Source organism: Vulpes vulpes, chromosome X, assembly GCF_048418805.1.
Source record: "Vulpes vulpes isolate BD-2025 chromosome X, VulVul3, whole genome shotgun sequence".
Taxonomy (NCBI): domain Eukaryota; kingdom Metazoa; phylum Chordata; class Mammalia; order Carnivora; family Canidae; genus Vulpes; species Vulpes vulpes.
This window is the reverse complement of record NC_132796.1, coordinates 86,040,533-86,060,305: the sequence shown is the minus strand read 5'-3', so window position 1 is coordinate 86,060,305 and position 19,773 is coordinate 86,040,533. Positions and strand designations below refer to the sequence as shown.

Sequence of the window (19,773 nt, the reverse complement as noted above, 5' to 3'; positions counted from 1 at the left end):
CTACCATGCCAGGTATTTGAATATATTGTATCTTCAGTCTTGGTTTCCATTTAACTTGGCAAATAAACATCAACTTCTTCATTTATTTTTTTTTTAAATTTTATTTATTTATGATAGTCATACAGAGAGAAAGAGAGAGAGGCAGAGACACAGGCAGAGGGAGAAGCAGGCTCCATGCACCGGGAGCCTGATGTGGGAATCGATCCCGGGTCTCCAGGATCGCGCCCTGGGCCAAAGGCAGGCGCCAAACCGCTGCGCCACCCAGGGATCCCTCAACTTCTTCATTTAGAATACAGTGCCAATAAAACTCTTAAGCAGCATAGATGGATTAAATTCCAACTATATCATATACCTTTTAATGCAAAATATATAGCTTCTCCCTCAAAGATTTTCCAGTCCAGTGAAATCACAAAGCCATCAAGTGCCCTTCAAAAGCATTGTTCTCTGGAAGTCTAAGAAAAGAGTGATAAGTACAGGTTTGGATGAATAGGAAGACTCTGTGGAGGAAATGTCCAGAAATGAGATTGGTGTGAAAGAACAATTCATGGGGAAATCTCACAATGAAGAATTAGTAGAAATAGGAGGTGGGATATAAGGTAGATCCCAAACATGGAAATCATGCAAAAGTGTTCAAGATTGATGCACTGACAAATGCATCATTAATGAATTCTGAGAAGAACAATGTGCTCAAATTAGAGGTTATAAGGAAAGACAAGATACAAGAAAATTTAACAGGCCTCTGTAGTCACTGAGGCTTAAAATATAGAGGAAAAATGGAGAGCATTGCATAGGAAAATAAACAAATCTGTAATTATACCTAATTATACTAGGAGATTTTAGCACAAATTTTCCCAGAAATTGATAGATCACACAGACAAGACACAAATAAGGATATGAAAGATATGGAAAACAGTTTAAAAGCTCTATCTGGAGAATATATATCTGCACCTATCATTTAGATGATACGCATTCATATAACACAGATATTGACCACCTATAAGTCACAAAACAGGTCTAAAAACAAGATATGTAGCCTATTTTTGCTGATGACTATGTGATAAAATCAACAAAAAGAGAGTAACTTTCAAATGTCTAGAAAATAAAAAACAAACAAAAAAATTTAGGCTATTAATAGCCCAAAGAAGAAGTCATAATAGAAATAAAACACTTGCAACTAAACAATAATAAAAACACTCCATTTCAGATTAGGGATGAAGCTGAAATGGTACATAAAAGAAAAATGTATATTCTTAAAATCTTTGCTTACAAGATAGGATTTTAAAAATAAAAATTGCATTTGTACCCAAGTTAAGAAGGTAGAAAAACTACAACAGAGTCAACTCAAAGAACTGGAAAAAGGAAATGATAAATAGATAATAGATAAAAGAAAATCAATTTCATGCACAAATAGTAACAAAAAGAGAAAACTGACAAAACCAAATGCTGGTTCTCTGAAAGGTCTACTGAAAGAGAAAAACTTCTCTTTCAAGATTCAAACTCTCTAAGAGAAGTTCCATGACCACAGAGATTACATGTGTGGTTTCAATGTTGTTAATCATTTCCCCCAACACTTTACCCCTAGAACCTAGTACAGATCCTGAAAGACTGGAAATTCATTCACATTCCTTCTAGCTCTGACTTAAAACCTGAATCTGTTATTTACTTTTCTCAATTCGAAATCACAGATCTATTGATTTTTCATCCGTTTGTCATACCTTTTTGCCCACTTATCTTCCTTGGATAACCTTGTCTGTTTTAACTTCTGATGTAGACCCAAGACCCGGAGCTGTTCCTAGTGATTACCGGCGCTTGATAAATAAAGGTCAGCTGATTGAATAAACACTAACATGGAATAGATTCAAGGCACAGAGTTTGAAGAGAGACCTATTGGTCATGAACAGTGAGATATACATGTACATGACTTTGGTGAAATGTCCAGGGAGAGTTGTAGTTTAGGAGGCCTTGGAATAGAGGTACCAGCCGATGCTGTGAGGAAAGGAATCATTTAAAAAAAAAATGCGGACCTCCATTTTTTAATAGCACATAATTTTCTACTTTAAAGGTAATGCAGAGTCATTGTATAGAATTTGAAAAATTGAGAAATGTACAAAGGGGAAAACCACACACTTTAAAAATGGGTTTGAAAGTGCCTGCGATTCACTTAAAACTCTGGTTATAACAAGATAGATCAATTGTGTGATTGCTGAGGCGAGGACTTCCAGTACCATGTTGAATAGCAGTGGTGAGAGTGGACATCCCTGTCTTGTTCCTGATCTTAGGGGAAAGGCTCCCAGTGCTTCCCCATTGAGAATGATATTTGCTGTGGGCTTTGCGTAGATGGCTTTTAAGATGCTGAGGAATGTTCCCTCTATCCCTACACTCTGAAGAGTTTTGATCAGGAATGGATGCTGTATTTTGTCAAATGCTTTCTCTGCATCTAATGAGAGGATCATATGGTTCTTGGTTTTTCTCTTGCTGATATGATGAATGTGTTCCATGTAAGGTTGTGGGTGGGTGGGTGGGTGGCAAAGGATTGGGAGTTGTTATTAAGCAGGCAGAAAACAGACTCCTGTCCCTTAAAGAGTCCACAATTACATTGAAGAGACAAAACAAGCCCCATGAAATAATCAAGAATAATTCCCAAGTACTACATTATTAGGGGCGTAACCACACATAAAAATTAAAACTGAAATGCTGCGCACACATAAAAATTAAAACTGAAATGCTGCGCCGAGAGCCAGAGGAGTAAGTCTATGATCAGTGTGGGCTGGAGAATGGAGTTAGTCAGAGGTTTCACAAAACAGGTAAATTTTTGCTTAGGCTCTGACAGGATCTCCAGGCTGGTAGGTGGTGAGGGTGACATACAAGGGTAGGGAAGCAGGTAAATGGAAGGAAGAGACTGTATGCTGTTTGTGAGCTCTTGTGTAATGCAATGGTCTGGCAGCCATGAGACCTGAGATCTAGTTTCATCTCTGTCACTTATTCAATGTGAGTTCCTAGAGGAGTTGCCTCAAGCTCTGTACCTTCTTAGGAGTAGAGTTTCTTCTAGCCCCAGATAGTAAAGGAAATACACATCAAATCTGTCATTTCCACCACCACTCACCCATCCTGCCTCCTTTGACTTTCAGAGAAAGCCTGTTGTTAATGGAGAGTGCATGTTGATTTGAGAGGAAGAGCATTTATTTAGGCAAAACATGACTTCCCCAACTATGCTAATTTTTACAGATTTGAGAATGTTTTCCACCTGAGGCAAAGCCAAAGGCAGATTTACATAACAATTGGTATAAAAGCTACATCACCTCTCAGTTTTTCAGCCTGCACCCAGGATGGGAAGAAGGCTCTGAAGCACAAATTTATGTAATGTGAAACTTTCCCTAAGAAGTACCAAATTGCATACTTAAGTACTTGTAACCAGGGATATGTTCAATGTTTTATAAGTACAGTGTAATTTTCAGAATCCACAGGCAATTTGCCTCCCGTGGAGAAATCCTCCTCAATGACTACTACATACTCCTGCCAAAGGCAGATGAAACCCTGCTGTTTTAAAGGCAATGCCTTCCCTTTTTACCCCCTTGACAGTTTTAACAGCTCTTTCTTTCCCTTCCTTGTCTCTCGCTCTCGCTCTCTCTCCTGCCGTCTTCCTTCTTTCTCTTCATTTTCTTTCTGTTCTTTCTTATCTCTCCTTTCCCTTCTCTCCCTCCCTCTCTTCTCTCTCCCTCTTCTTCTGTCCCTGTTTCTCTGTCTCTCTCTCTCTATTTCTAAGTTCCTTTCATTTTTCATATATAAGGCAGCTACACTCCCTCTCTTTTCCAATTATCCATTGAAGTTAAACTTCCCTCCATAACCCTTATTGACAAAGTTTTTTTTTTTTTTCCCTTTCTGGGAATCTACATTCAGACAGTTGAAATCTTTCTTGTCAGCTTGAACTCATGGAAAAGAACCAAAGGTGTGTTCAGGTTGCATAATAAAAAGAATAATGAAAATTCATGTCAACATGTCAACGAGAAGCCCATGAAAGTGAGACCACACAGTACATTGTTTTATTAATACACCAGTTGAGTAAAAATGTGAAATCTGTCAGCTAGAGCAGCAGAAAATGAGAAGTCTCGGTTAGTATTCTGAAGAGCAAGCTCTTCATTGAGTCAATTAGTTCTTGCATTTCATTCTGGAAATGCAGGAGTTAGATTCTTCACAGGGTTTTTCATTCTCTTCCGCGGTCTGCAACACGTCTCTTTTACCCTGTTGTTTCAGAAATAGCTTTGCTATCATTTAAATGTCATTGGTAGATACCTCTTGAACTCTCATCCTCCTCTCCTCTTCATGTAACCTTTCTCTGTCTTCCACAGAGCCCCAAATGTGAACTTTCAGCCTACATACCAATCAAAATGTGTTTTTCATTTTTTAATTTAGAGCTGCCTAGAGATGGTATTACTAATGGCCATGATTTTTATGCTTTCAGAAACAACAAGATTATTCAGGACCAAAAGTACAGGCATTCATTTTCTTTCTTTCTTTCTTTCTTTCTTTCTTTCTTTCTTTCTTTCTTTCTTCTTTCTTTCTTTCTTCTTTCTTCTTTCTTTCTTTTTCTTTTTTGCAGCGAGAATAATGTTTATTGAGAATAGCTCATTACAAACAAAAAATATATATGTAGAAAATCTCTGCAATGCAAAAGACCCCTTTTGTCCCTGTGTGGCTGGAGTGAACAAAACCAACTGTCCAGTGTGGCTTTGCTGGGCTCCCTGCATGTGGGCAGGGGTCATGGGTGCCACGTGCCATGGGCAGAAGTTCCTGAAGCCTGGGTTTTCTCCAGCCTTGTTTTCATGACATGTGCAAGAACAGGTTTGCATTTGCATCCCATTCCCATGACCCTCCCAGGCAGACGGTACTATCGCAGGCACAGGTAGCTTTCTTGTTAATCTTCTAGAGGGTGACCTCTAATATGTGGCTGGCCCCGGGGACTCAGATGCTGTGACCACCCTCTGTGGAGGCTGCTTTCCATGACAGTCCCACCAGTCATCCAAAGCATAACTTCTTCATGGCTTTCCTTGATGCGTCTATTCTCACCACAATTTTAGCCAGACCCTTCCTGAGGATTTCCAAATCCCACAGCTGCCACACGTGGTATTCCTGGGTGTGAAACTGGAGCTCCCTGGAATCTTGGGCCACCCAACATTAAGGCAAAAGAGTAAGACCAGTCTGAAGACACTGCTAATCTCCGACACCAAGGTGGCTAACCTATTAGCTAACCAGCTAACAGCGCCTCCCTCTGGGCCAAAGGCTGCATCTGGTGTTGAGGACCAATAGGCTGGGTGGTCTGACGGCCTTCTTCAGCAGAGCCCGTCTCTGGCCCTCAGAGCAGCCATGGTGGGGAGGTGCCAGCTGGCTGCTGGGAGAAGATGCTGAGCCTGTTTGCAGTCCAGAGGGGTAGCAGCTGCCACTGCATCATGCCTTGGCCAACAAGAGACCAAGACGCAGGGGGACGGGGCAGTGTGGTTGCTGGGGCAGCCCTGCTCCTCTACTAGACAGCTCATGACGGGTGGGTGTCCTCGTCTCCTTTGGGAATGATCCAGTTCCCTTTGTTTTTCGGAGCAGATCTGGATTCAAACCCCAACCCCATCACTGTCCTGGACAAACTCTCCCCAGACTGATGGCCAGATTTTGTCTGTAAGGTAGGGTGAGGGGCCCTGGCACTCAGCTCCCCCAGCTGTGAGTCCCTTTCTCTTTGAAAGGGAACTTGGGCTGGCTTCTCTGCTCTGTGAAGAGAGGTGTCAGTGGTTCCGAAGTACCTGTAATCTCACTATTATTGTCTTACTTGAGGGTAACTCTCACTCCCCACAAGTGGAAAAACTTAATTCTCAAAGAAACCAAACAAGCCCCACCCCCCAAGAAAAGAAAAAAAATTTAAAAAGTAGGAAACAGCTCTAGTCCATGCTATGTGCAGTGCTCTGTGATCCTGGGCAGGTACCATCCTTCTCTGTCAAGACGGAAAAGCCTCAACATTCTGTGCAAAAGGTCCTGGCATGAATATTAGGGTGAGTGGGAGGCCAACGGCTGTCTCCCACCATGGCCTCAACAGCAGGCCTAGCACCCCAGCACTCAGCCCTGTGAGGCCTGGGGCTCCCCACACCCGGATAATGGGCCCCACTATCAGGGCTTATGCTAGGGTCAGGAGACCTCATGGGTTAGGAGGGATCTTTGGGACACAGGTGGCTGGCTGTGTCTGGCCTTCTGGGTCAGGCATTCTTGTACACTCAGCACTGCCAGCTTGCAAGAGTCAAGGCCCTGTCTACTCCCCCGAGGGCCTTCTACTCCACAGTGCTATGGTACCTAGAGGGTGAGGGGTACGGGGCCCAGGGTCCTTCTGGCCTGAGGCCCAGCCATCTCCAGGGCCCAGAGGCCTCACAACCAGCCACAGGAACTTGGGTGGGTTCCCATCTGTGGCGGGAGGGAGTGGTGGCATCCACCAAAGGGCCCAGGGAGGTCTGTAGCACTTCTGGGGGTAGGCAGTTCCTAGCAAGGCCTGAAGCAGCCCACAGTCCTGGGGGCCAGAGTTGGCTACATGGTCTCTAAACACGTGGATACCATCCTGACAAATGGCATCTCCAGCGTTCAGCCCCCAGATCTGTGGGGAGACAAGCTCAGGCATCTCCTGTGCCCTGGATCTGGTATGCAGGCAACAAGGGCACCCACAGGGCTGGAAGTCCCCTGGGCACAGTTCAAGTCAGGCTTGGGGTCCTAGGAGAAGCTCTACTCAGAGGCTCTGGGGACACCTCCACCAACCAGCAGGTGCGTAAGGTAAGTGGCAAGATGACACACGCAACGCTTGCAGACAAAGCAGGCATGCCTCCAGCATCAAGAATTTCCTGGGGCTTTGTCACACAGGCCAAGGCTGCAGTTCTGCATCCAAGCTCGAGCATCTTGGGGCCTGGGCCAAGGCCTCCTGAGTTGGCCGGGCTAGGGTGGGGCAGGGTGGGGAGCCAGGGCCTGGGCACACCAGGCTCCTGCTGTCAGCTGTCCAGGTAGACTAAGAGGATGTCCTCATCTGTGCCGTAACTGGTTCTGGCTCCCTCGAAGTTACTGATGCTGGTGCTGCACATTCGGTCAGCGTAGGCTGGATTGTTGTAGAAGATGCAGCCCGTGGCCCGGCTGTAGCCGCACAGCACAATGAAGTGGCCCTGGTAGTCAGGGGTGCCACAGAAGCAGCAGTGGCCACTGGGGACGAAGCAGGAGTACTTGACAGGACTGGAGCAAAGGTCGCAGTGCAGTACCCCAGAGTTCACTAGCACGATGGCCACGTGGCCCTGTGCCAGGTGCTCCTGGATGTCCTGCATGCTCACTGTGCATTTCTCCACCAGCACCTTGCAAGCCTTGGCTTGTGCAAACAACTGGTTCACCCGGGTCTCCTCTGTGTCAAAGTGCTTCCTGTAGAAGGACTGGTTCTTATAGCCCTTGTCAACACCCAGGGTCTGTGTGCAGAAGCGGTGCCTCACGCCAAAGTGGCGCATCAGGTAGGCCAGATCAATGGTCCAGATGTTTCTGGTTAGCCGCAGCTCCCGCAGGGCACTCTCAAACTCATTGTCGTCCACCTGGCCCAGGTACCGCAGCACCATCTTGGAGCAGGCCAGGCCGCAGTCCCAGTGGGAGAGCTGCTGGATGATGGGCACGGGCAGCTGCACAAAGTCTCCCGGCTCCAGCGGTGGCCCCGCTGCCTCCACCTCCGTCCTCAGGCCCCGGGCCACGCGGGGCGCCCTTGGCCCCCGCCCGGCTGCAGCTTCGGCTCCGAGTGGGGCGGGAGCAAGGCTGGTGCGTGGCGGGTTCCTCCTCCACCGCCACAGCCAGAGCCACAGCCGCCGCCGCCAGCGCGGGGGGGAGAAGACGGCATTCATTTTCTTATTTGTCTTCAGTTTATTTCCATCAGAAGGATTGTCAAATGTAAGGCTGAAGGAAAATGAATATATAGTAGGTAAGATGTCCTATTACTTTCTCTCATATCAATCATTTTTAGTGTTTGCAAGTCATCAAAAACAACTAAAACAACCAACAAAACAATAACAGATGCCCAACAAACCTCTAGGTACTTGCGTGTTTTTCTTTCGTGAGATCTATCCACTCTACATTTGATTTATCATCATTGGATTCTGTTGAGCTTGGTGGGTAGTTCTGATGACGTAGGGAACTTGTTTGTTCCCCCAGTAGAAGTCAAATAATTGTAGCACATTAATTCATTTATACATTTGGATCATTTTTAGATGTACCTGTCCACAAAGGGGTAGGGGGTGGATGTTTACTGCTCTGGTTCTGTGCTTAGTAATGTAATCAACAAAAAATTAAAAAAAAAAAAAAACAGAAGGAAGGCCCAGATATGCAGGGTTTCTGAGGAAAATTGCAAAGGTGTTTTGAACTTTGGCTGCCTTACTTGGAACTGCTCCAGAAAACCTATAACATGTGGTTACTGTAATTATAAACCACAACCATTAGAGAAGTTCATAGTTTTTAATTATTCACTAAGAAAAAATAATTACTATACTCATACAATTGAACAAGCTTTGCATTGAATTATTAATATAAAATACAGGCTCTACCTACAAAGTATTCATAGGCCCTTAATTATTTTTTTTTTACTTTTTATTTTATTTTTAAGTAATCTCTACACCCAATGTGGGGCTCAAACTCACAACCCCAAGATCAAGAGTCATATGCTCTACTGACCCAGCCAAAGCCTCCATAGGGCTCTTATTTTTAATCTATCATGTTCAAAAGTGTCATGGTTGATGTCCTCAAGCTCAGAATAACAAGGTACAAATGGATCTCCATTTCATCTTATTTTTTCTTGGAGGCTAACCTCTAAGTAGACAGGAATAAGACTTCCTTCACATACTCATAATATATAAGGCCAAACTCATTTGGGCATAATCACTCTGTAGATGACACATAGATACAGTTTGTCTCCAGAGAAAGCAATCTCTCAAGCATTGTTTTATGAGATAAAACAAGAAAAAATAAAGAAAACTATCTTTTTCATTCATACTACCATCGTCTTGTGTCAAGTACTCATTATTCCTCACTAATGCTAATCTAATACCTCTTACTGTGTCTTGTCCCCTTAAATATATCATATATCCTCTACACTACCTATAGAAGCATGTGTCTACAAATAGAAATCATATCACTTCATTCCCCTGAGGAAAAAAGTATGGATTGCTCACCATATCATTCAGATTTGATTCTAAATACAGCACTTTAACTCCCTTTATCCACTAGTCCCAACATACTTTTTTTTTTTAATCTAATCTCCAACTGGAGCCCTCTACACACTCAGACTACAACCACACTGCCCACAAAGTTTAACAAGCAAGCAGCATAAGCTCATATCTCCATGTATTTACTCACAGCTACTCCCACTACCTGAAGTACATTTTCCATCTAACGAAATTCATTTTATTCATTGCAGCTCACCTCCATGCCACATTTATTAAACCCACCCTGATTCTTTCAGTTGAAATCAATCTGTCTTTTTTAAGTAACCTCCTCCCCAAGCACTTTGTTTAAACCCTTGTTATAGCATGTAGGTCATTCTAGTAGGTGCAGATAGGAGCAACATCCTATGTCTTCTTGGGTGAGTTTCAGTAGTTTGTGTCTTTCTGAGAATCAGTCCATTTCTTCCAGGCTATCTGATTTGTTGACATGTAGTTATTCATAGATGCCCTCAAAATTATTTTTATTTTTATATTTCCATAAGGTTGGTAGTAATGTCCCTGCTTTCATCTCTGATCTTAGCAATTTTTAAAATCATTTTTAAAAAGATTTTATTTATTCATGAGAGATACATAGAGAGAGGCAGCGACATAGGCAGAGGCAGAAGCAGGCTCCCCGTGGGGAGCCCAATGCAGGACTCAATCCCAGGACCCTGGGATCACAACCTGAGCTGAAGGCAGACACTCAACCACTGAGCCATCCAGGTGCAACTTGACCTTAGTAGTTTTGAGTCTTCTCTGTTTTCTTGATCAAGCTAACTAAAGGTTGAGGTAACACCCTAAATAATCTTTTGTCTTCACGTGTATATGGTAATTCTCCTTGTGGCTGCAGTACACTTTTAGTAATTTCTAAGCTAGCTTCACAGTGACAGCTCTGACGATGCATGTGCAGTGTACAAACTCAACTATTATCAATATATCAAAATACTTGATATGGAAAGATTAAAAGTTTAACACAAATTCATATTATGATAAGAAATTGTAACATTAAATTTACCAATGAAAGAACAGATAAACTATGAGTTTTTTTCCAAAGTCTCTAAATATACCCTTTAATTTCTTCACCTTTAAGAAAGTTGAGGTATAATTTACATATAACATCACTTTCAGATCTACAACATAATGATTCAATATTTGAATAAATTGTGACATGATTACCACAAGTCTAGTTAATTTACATCAGCATAGGTAATTACAATTTTTTTCTTATGATGAGAACTTTTTAAGATCTATTCTCTTAGCTACTTTCAAATAGGCAATACAGTATTAATTTCTATATCTTTATTAACTACAGTCACCATGCTGTACATTGCATCCTTGTGACTTATTTTTAATTAGAATCTTGTACCTTTTGACTACTTTTACCCATTCTACCCACTCCCCACACCTGCAACCACAAATCTGTTCTTTGTATTTATGAGCTTGCTATTTTTTTGACTCCACTTATTAGTGAGATGATAAGGTTATTTGTTTTATCTGATTTATTTCTTTTCACATACTGCTCTCAAGTTTCAACCATGTTGTGGCCAATGGCAAGATTTCATTCTTTTCATGGCTGAATAATAGTTCATTAAATATATATACCACATCTTCTTTATCCATTCATCCATCAATGGACACAGGTTGCTCCCATGTCTTAGTTTCTGTAAATAATGCTATAATAAACATGAGGATGCATATATCTTTATTAGTTCATTTTCATTTTCTTTGGATAAATACCCAGAAGTGGAATTGCTGGTTCATATAGTAGTTCTATTTTTAATTTTTCTTTAAAGATGATAGATGATAGATAGATAGATAGATAGATAGATAGATAGATAGATAGATTTCAAGAGTGCATGTTGTGGGTAGGGGCAGAGGGATAAGGAGAGAGAGAATCTTAAGCAGACTTTGTGCTGAGTGTGGAGCCCCACATGGGGCTTGATCTCATGACCCTGAGATCACAATCTAAGCCAAAACCAAGAGCTAGCCACTCACCTGACTGCACCAAACAGGCACTCCTATTTTTAATTTTTTGAGGAATCTCCATACTGTTTTCCATGGTGGCTGCACTAATTCTTATTCCCATCAGCAGTGCATGAGCACTACTCCTCAGTGGATAGCTGAATGATTTATCTTCAAGACTGCTAGTCTTCTACTTGCTCAAATCTGCTGTTGAGCTCCTGTAGCGAATTTTAAATTTTAATTGTTTTACCTTTCAGCTCTAGAATTTCTATTCCAATCCTTTTTAATAATTTCTATATCTTTATTGACAATTTCTATTTGACATCACTGTTTTGGCTTATTTTTAGTTCTTTGTTTATGGTTTCCTTCAGTTCCTTGAATGTATATAAGCAGTTGATCTAATTTCCTTTTCTAAAATGTCCAGTGCTGGGGTTTCCTCACAGTTTTTATTTCTATATGTTTTTATGTGAATGAATCATAGCTTCTTATTTCTTTTCATACCCTGTTATTCTTATTGAAAATTGAACATTTTGAACATTATAATGTGGAAACTGTAGAAATCACATTTCCTTCCTTCTCTGGAGTTTGTTTTGCCATTTTTAATGGCTTTTTTTACTTGTTTAGTGACTTTTTAAAACTTTTTTTGGTAAAATCTGTAATCGTTGTCATGTGTGATCATTGAAGTCTGTCTTCCATTAGTCAAATGGTCAGCTACAGTTTTTTGACAGTTTTTTTATTAAAAAAAATCTGAAGCATAAATAAATAAATAAATAAATAAATAAATAAATAAATAAATAAATAAATCTTCCAGTCTTTACAGATTGAACAAGTGTTAGGACTTTTCTAGGACACTGATAACTCTGCCTTAGCTTTCACTTCCTGCTTACACAGAGTCTTTAGATCAGCAAAAGGTGATGATTAGGTTTTCTCTGGACTTCCCTGAGGAAGTGGGCAGTCTTGGTCATACCCATGGCCATTTTTAATTCCTGGTATATATAGGGCCTTTTAAAAATCCCTTATTCCATCTCATATCTTCTTTCCTAACATCATCCTTCCCAGGATTTATGGTCTGCCTGTTGCTTGCCCCAACTCTTGTTTTCTTGCCACAATCTGCCAAGAACTAAAACTTGCACCTTTAAATACTTCTGAAAATTCCACTCAAAAAGCCATCCCTGCCCTGGGAACACTCCTCCTCATCAAGCAAAACAGATGCAAGCTCATGGGTTTGTCCTTCATGAGCAATCAGGCAGTTCAAATAAGACAACCACAATTCTTTAAGAATAAGGTCTTTATCATTCACTGATACTAGCAACCTGCACCATTACCTCATGGCCACTCTCAGTCTAGGAGTTGGCTATTTAAAATGCCACATTACTGTCTTATTGCAAGGCAGCACCTTCTTACTTCATTAAGCCTTACTCTGGTTGTTTCAAAAATTCTACTCTATTCCAGAGTTCTGTAAAAGTTGATCATGACAGTTTTTACCAGCTCATTAGTTGCTATTGTGGAGATGAAATCCTGTAGTTCCCTACTCCATCATTTTCCAGAAGGCATCTTTTAAAACTAATATATACATTCCATATTGGAGCATTTCAATTTTTCCCCAAAAGATAATGTCAGTTTTTGCTTCTGGCTATAAGGGAGTAAAGGTATATAAAATTAACTTCCAGCCATAAAAAATTAGAAAATTGGATCACATACATGCAACATCTGTTTTCAGTTATTAGACCGAAATGGATAACATAGGATTATGATCCCAGAAAAAAGAAAAAGAGCTTAGCTAAGCCCTAAAATTACCTGGCTTTCTGTCAGGAGGAAATTTCTGGGCCTCAGTGCAGGGAGGGGAAACTCAAACAGAGCCTGGTGTACTTGTTGAGTTCAATAAAATAATATATGAGTTTTAAGAGGCTGAGGCAGCTAGAATTTGAAAGGCAGAATACTGCAAAAGAGGGAGCTACAAAGAAAAAGACATCTAGAGATTTGTATGAGTAGCTGAATGTTCATTTGCATATATATAAGGTGAAATCCCCCGATGTCTGGAAAGTCCAACTTCTCGAGAAAAAATAATTACAAGTGCTGTAAGCCAAACTATCCCGGAGCTCACACAGGGCAAGGGATCATTTGAGTTCCTATTAGGCAAGGTGAAGAGACCTCACTGACAACACAGAGCATTCAGCATGGGCCCTAGGATTAGGCTTTAGTAGTGGAACAAAATTAGCTCTGGTCCAAAGGATAGTGTAGACCCACCACAAAAAAACTATAGAACAATCAGAGAAGGTATCTGCAAGTTACTAAAATGTCTGCCATATGCTTAATATATCCAGTGATTTAAAGAAAAATATAAAGAAAATGAGAAAACAGCAAATTATTTTTTTTTAAATCTAGAGGTGAAAATGCCATATTGGAAATTAATATTTTACTAAATGAGATTAATATCAAATTAGACATTATAGGAAAACAGATACATGAACTTGAAGATCTAGCAATAAAAATTATACAACACAAAGCACAGTACAAAGACTTATAAGTCAAGATAACATAAGTAAAACATGACACAATATCAAGTATTCTAATAGACGCATGACTGGATTATATATATAATATATACTAATTAATATAATATACTAATATATACTATATTATACTATGTGTATATAGTACACATAATATAGTATAGTATATACAGTATAGTATAGCATCATATAGCATAGTATAGAATAGTATATACTATGTGTATAGAGCATATATTACTCTATACCATATGTACATATATACAGTATATAATATGTATCTTAGTATATGTATCTTAATTAGTGTATGTGTACTAATATTAGTAAAAAGGAAGGAAGGGGGAAATGGAAGCCTACTTTTGAAAGGTTCTTATATTTGACATGAAGTAATACAGTATTATTTGAGGTTAGACAATGATAAGGTAAAGGTATATATTATAAAACTTAGAGCAATGACTATAAGAGTAAAACACATGGATCCCTGGGTGGCGCAGCGGTTTGGCGCCTGCCTTTGGCCCAGGGCGCGATCCTGGAGACCCGGGATCGAGTCCCACGTCGGGCTCCCGGTGCATGGAGCCTGCTTCTCCCTCTGCCTGTATCTCTGCCTCTCTCTCTCTCTGTGTGACTATCATAAATAAATAAAAATTAAAAATAAAAAAAAAGAGTAAAACACAGATGGTTAGTTAATAAGCTAATTGTGGAGACAAATAAAATCCTTTTTTTTTAAGGGTTTTTTTTTTTAATTTATTTATGATAGTCACACAGAGAGAGAGAGAGAGGCAGAGACACAGGCAGAGGGAGAAGCAGGCTCCATGCACCGGGAGCCCGATGTGGGATTCGATCCTGGGTCTCCAGGATCGCGCCCTGGGCCAAAGACAGGCGCTAAACCGCTGCGCCACCCAGGGATCCCGACAAATAAAATCCTAAATAAATAATTAGTTATTCTAAATGAAGGCTGGAAATTGAAAAGAGGATAAAGAGATGAATCAAAAGCAAAGTTGGAGGACTTACATTCCCAAATTTCAATACTTATGAAAAGTTGCATTAATGATACTGGCATAAGGATAGAAAGACAGATAAATGGAATACAGTCCAGAAATAAACCCTTACATTTATGGTTGATTTATTTTCAATAAACGTGCCAATATAAATCAGTAGGGAAAGGAAAGTCTTTTTAATAAATGGTGCTGAAACAATTGGCTATCCATATGGAAATAAAATCACTTTGAAAATTACCTAACGCCATATGCTAAAGTTATCTCAAATGTATCACAGACCTTAACGTAAATGCTTAAATTATAAAACTTCTGGAAAAAATACATAGGAGAAAAGTCTTATTAGAGAAGGCAAAGTTTTCTTATAAGGACACAAAATGTATGAACTCTGAAAAATAAATTAATAAATTGGATCTAATCAAAATTGAAAACTTTGTTTTTCAAAGAACACCTATAATACTGAAAAGAAAAGCTCCAAAGCTATTCACAATACTTCTATCTGACAAAGAATCTGTATCTAGCATATGTAAAGAATCCTTGCAAGTCAGTAATAAGAAGATAAGTTCATAATAGTTAAAATAAAAAATGAAATAAAAAATAAAATAAAAAATGCCAAGTGTTCACGTATGTAGAGCAAAGGTAATCCTTTTTTCTTTTTTTTTTTTTTTTTTTTTTTTTGAGCAAAGGTAATTCTTATGCACTAATGGTGGGAGCATAAAATGATACAACCACTTTGGGAAACAATTTGACAGCTCCTTAAATGTTAAATGAATAGCATGGAACCCAACAATTCCACTGTAAGGAAATCTATTGGAAAGCAATGAAATACATATTCATACAAAAATCTGAACATGAATGTTCATGAAATCTTGATTCGTCCTAGCCAAAAACTGTGAATCACCCAAATAAATATCCATCAAATGGTGAATGGATAGGCAAATTGTGGTCTAGACAACAATGGAATCATGCTGAGGGAAAAAAACAATGGGTGACTGATAACACAAAATAACATAAATGGACCACAAAACCATTATGCTCAAGTAAAGGAACCAGAAAAAAAGTAATACTACTCTATGATTCCATTTTTTATAAAGCACTGGAAAGGCCAAATTTAATCTGCAATCACAGAAAAAACAGTGATTCTCTGAGCTGAAGGCTGGAGAAGGATATTGACTAGAAGGGGCACAGGAAAATCTTCCATGAAGATGGGAGTACTGCATATCTTGACAGTGGAGGTTGGTATACACGTTTATATATCTCAACAGGCCTCAAACTGTGATCCAAATGGGGGCACAACATTGTAAGTAAATAATCTTTTAATAAGGTTAAGAAGAAGATGGTTTCTTAAAAGTGAAAAAATAAAACAGTATTTTATGGTTCTGTGTGATATGGTGGCTTTTCTCAGTAATATGATCTGTGTACCTTCTGTCCTTTGAGGGACACTGCTTATTCCTGCTCCTCCATTTACCCTGGATCACTTGCCTTTACCTGGAACTAGACACCTAGAAAAGAAATTATAGTGTACTCAGTGCAGCCATTTAAACATGCTGGTTTACACAAATTCAAAGGGCACACGGAAGAAGGAAAAAAGGAATAAAAGAGAATGAGAAACAGGAAGGAAGAAAAGGAAGGAGGAATAGAAGAAGGGAAGAAGGGGGAAAATTGTGACAGAATAATACAGAGAACATAAAGAGCCATAAGTCTGATGTAATCCTGGCTCTCCCATTGTTTTAGCCCATTCAGGCTGCTGTAACAAAATGCCACACACCAGGTGGTTTATGAACAACAGGAATTAATTTCCCATAGCTCTGGAGGCTGGAAATCCGAGATCAAGGTGCCAGTGTGCTCAGATGAGGGCCGTCTTCTGGGTCTCAGATTTCTTATTATGTCGTTATGTGGTAGAGGGTCTTAGGCGCTCTGTGGGGTCTCTTATAAAAGCACTACTAACTTTCTTCATGAGGACTTCACCTTGAGGATTTGGGCACCTCCAAAGGCCTCACCTTCTTTTTTTAAGATTTTATTTATTTATTCATGAGAGACACACACAGAGAGACAGAGACAGGCAGAGGGAGAAGCAGGCTCTCTGCAAGGAGCCTGATGTGGTACTCGATCCCAGGATCCCAGGATCCCAGGATTATGACCTGAGTCGAAGGCAGACGCTCAACCCCTGAGCCACCCAGGTGCCTTGGCCCCCCACCTTCTAATACCATCATATTGGGCATTAAGATTTCAACATACGAATTTGGGGGGATGCAAACATTCAAGCCATAGCAACCATATATTTTCAACCCCAAATGAAGCCACCTTTCCTCTCTGTGCCTCCTTTTCCCTACTTGTAAAAGAACAGAGAGTAGGGGTGGATTAAATCATTTCTACGTTCTAGATTTCTAAACTTCTGAATTTTATATCTCTAAAAAAGTGATATATACATTCAAATCCCATTTTTCAAAGAAATCAAACTGATTTGGTTATGTATTCTGATATAGTGAGGTGAGAAGTCAGCAGAATAGGTTCTGCAACCAGACTTCTTGGGTTTAAATCCCTGCCCTGCCACCGGTTTGTTTCTGACCTGAACAGATGACTTCACCTTAGTTTCTTCCTCAGTAATACAGAGACCAATATGAAGTATCACGCAGCTGCATCATGTAGCTGTGGGTCTGATGAAATGAGCCCTATGATGCATGTAAAGTGCTTAGCTCAGTGCTTAGTCCATGGCAGTCCTCTACAAATGCTTGGTATGATGCAGGAAGTCAGATGGCAGGCCTTCGTGACGCTAGTGCCACACCTACTGATAAACATTCAAAGAAGAGCTAACCGCAGCAGGTCTGCTCCAGAGACCAATGTCAGCATGATCCAACTACAGAACACTATCAATAAACTTACACCTCCTTTAAACATTTATAAGAGGGCAGCCTAGGACGAGGCACCTGGGTGACTTTGCCCTGCCTCTTTTTCATGCTTTGCCCTGTCTCTTTTGCAGAGATGTCTTTATTTGAGGGGTCAAGCATCTTCCATAAAGCGGCTTTCATTTTAATGGAGCCAGTGAAAGCTCCCATGGAGAATGGAAAACACTCCCTTTGTTATAGTCAGCCAGGCTCTTCCTCAGTAGATGCATCCTAATGATCCAAACAAGAGTAGGTCAATAGAATATTCAACTTTGTAGTTGGCTTGGAACTTTCTGCTAATATATTCATAATGGTTTTCAGCACACATCTTCTCAGCTTTCTTTAAGAAAAATCCTATCAGGTTGGTAATTTGGTCAAGTCACTGAAGGAGGAACATTGTCAGTTATTCTTATTGATAATGTACAAACTGCTTTTTTTTAATGTTTCTGGGAAATACTGAGTTTTTTCCCAAAGCATTACAGACTGTTTAAAAAACTGATTAAAAAATATCTGTTTTGGATTCATTAATCAAGTCCTGAAAGCAATAGCCTTAAAATGAAGCCAATTTAGAGACAATGAGGAGCCTTTTCTTTTTTCCCCAGAAACAAAGGTGCAAAATTAATAACTCTTTAGTCCCCCATCACCTTCCTCCCACCACGACGTCCTAATTGCCTTCAGGATACATCCAGAGAAATTAACTGGATCTGAGAATTTTCTTTGATTTCCTCCTTTTTCTAACTCTCTCTTTCCCAAACTGACATCTTTTACAATTCACCTTTTCCTCATAGATTTTCTAAGTGAATTTTTGTCAATAATATTGCTATCAGAGAATCTATTTGTGTTTTAGCATCACTTTCAATGCCCTAACCCAAAAGAATATAACAATTTTTGATAAGGGCAAGCCTTTAAGGACATTGGGGACATTTCCTTGTGCTTTTTTTTTCTTGATAGAGATAATTGAAACTAGAATGTTCTCAAGGTAGCCCCTTTCCCCTAAAAGTGTCCCTGAAATATTCTCTGGAAATATGCAAGTGATTAGAAAAAGAAGATATAGCTAAATTATTGGAAATTCTTTAAAAAATTCAGTGGGTTATCCAGGAGGCCGGGGATTATCAGCTGTCTTGGGTGGTGTGCTGTTTTGAGTAAACCAATATCAGCTGGTAGAGATTTTATGATTCTTTCTACTCCTGGGTATTATAAAATAGAAATACCATATTACTCAAGACTTTCAAGTTACAAAGTTTGTTTTATTTTTTCTTCCCTCACATTTATAGTTTTAATGTAAACTGAACAATGATCTAAAGATAGAGCAATTAGCATTAGACCCTTTCAAGGATTCAAAAATCTGTACATTTTTACCTTCTCCTCTCTTTTATTTTCAACTGAATGCCAATCAGTCAGTCCTTAATAAGCTCTTTCACCCTCTCTGTCTCTCCCCTCACTCCTCTCTTCACTCCCTTTCTCTCAAAGCCAAATATGGCTGATCATCAAGTCCTGGTACACATATCTATAGTTCTATCCCCATAACTCAAGATGTATTAGTATTGCCAACAACTTGGTCAGTATAAAAAGCCAGAAAAAATCAAGATGACCCATATAACCAGAAACACTTGCTGAGATCACTTTTTTATAGGTAAAGACTACAGATTCCCCATTATCCTATACTGGATAATATCCATTATCCTATTATTGGATCTAGGCAAACGATAAAAGGAAGGCATAGATCCACTCATTCATATAGCTTTCATTCATGGGAGACCGCTGATCCCTATTATTTCTGCCTATAATAATGATTGACACTTACTGAGCACTTAATTGGGACAAGAACTGTTCTAAATGTTATATATGCAATACCTCATTTAATCTTTTCCCCCTGGATTATGCAATAAGTGCTATTTTTGTCTTCATGTTAAAAATGGGAAAAGTAAGTTACAAGGAAGTTAAGTAGCCTGAAAAGTCACAGAGTTAGTAACTGACAGAGCCAATGATTTGAGTGCAGTGGTCTGGTCCCTACGGTAACTGTATCTTTAGAGGAAATCTGGACATTCTCTGGTGATAATAGTAGACCTGAACAGAAGTGGTTCTTTTGAAGGATGAAATAGGTTGCCTACTTCTAGGTAGGAATGAAGGAGTCAAGATATGCACTAGCCACATCTAAAATTGTTTCCTCACCACCCAATTACAA

At 39.9% G+C, this 19,773-nt stretch overlaps 1 pseudogene; it reads right to left on the bottom strand.

The window, feature by feature from the left end:
• Window positions 1–4,020: 4,020 nt before the first annotated feature.
• LOC140596264 (protein GUCD1 pseudogene) overlaps window positions 4,021–19,773 on the bottom strand; it is a 60,145-nt pseudogene continuing 44,392 nt past the window's right edge.